At 49.6% G+C, this 707-nt stretch overlaps 1 pseudogene; it reads right to left on the bottom strand.

Moving 5' to 3' along the window:
• Positions 1-237: 237 nt before the first annotated feature.
• LOC111526821 lies at positions 238-356 on the bottom strand (annotated as a pseudogene).
• Positions 357-707: the final 351 nt, after the last annotated feature.

The raw sequence follows: 707 nt of genomic DNA, 5'->3' as shown, positions 1-707 counted from the left end.
AGGAAAGGTAGAAGAAAGAAAGAAGGAGAGAAAGAAAGAAAAGAAAGAAAGAGAAATAATTCAAGAAAGAAAAACACAAAGAAAGAGACAGTAGGCGAAGAAAAGAGAGAAAAGAAAGAAAGAAGGAAAGATAGAAGAAAGAAGAGAAAGAAAGAAAAGAAAGAGAAAAAGAAAGAAGAGAGAGAGAAGGGAAGAAAGGAAAGTAAAAAAGAAAGAAAGACAAGTCAGAAAATCAAAAACCTACAGCACCCGGTATTCCCAGGTGGTCTCCCATGCAAGTATTAACTAGGCTGGACACTGCTTAGCTTCCAAGAACAGACGAGATCGGACACGTTCAGGGTGGTATGGCCGCAGATACCAGCGGAGGCACCTGGCTGTCCCAAGAGCCTGGCCCAGCACCACCATCCCAGGCCTGACGGGCTTGTATCAGGACCCACGAGACGATTCCCAATGGCCTTCCACCAGTTCTCGAGCTCCTGAGCTTCCACCACATCAGGCCCGCTAATAACAGGGAGCACTCTGAGGAGTAAGAGCCCAGGGCCCATGATCCTGGGACACAGTCCTATAATCTGCCCTGTCGCAGAGGCATTCTTTTGGCTCCCTGGCTGCTCAGGAGCTCCTGCGAGGCCCCCTCTTGCCCCACCCAGCCAGAGTCATCAGGGCTAGCCAAGGACGAACAGGCAGCCCAGTGGCACCTTGCCTTTTTC

This window comes from Piliocolobus tephrosceles, chromosome 1 (assembly GCF_002776525.5).
Source record: "Piliocolobus tephrosceles isolate RC106 chromosome 1, ASM277652v3, whole genome shotgun sequence".
NCBI classification, from domain to species: domain Eukaryota; kingdom Metazoa; phylum Chordata; class Mammalia; order Primates; family Cercopithecidae; genus Piliocolobus; species Piliocolobus tephrosceles.
This window is presented reverse-complemented; position numbering and strand designations above follow the sequence as displayed.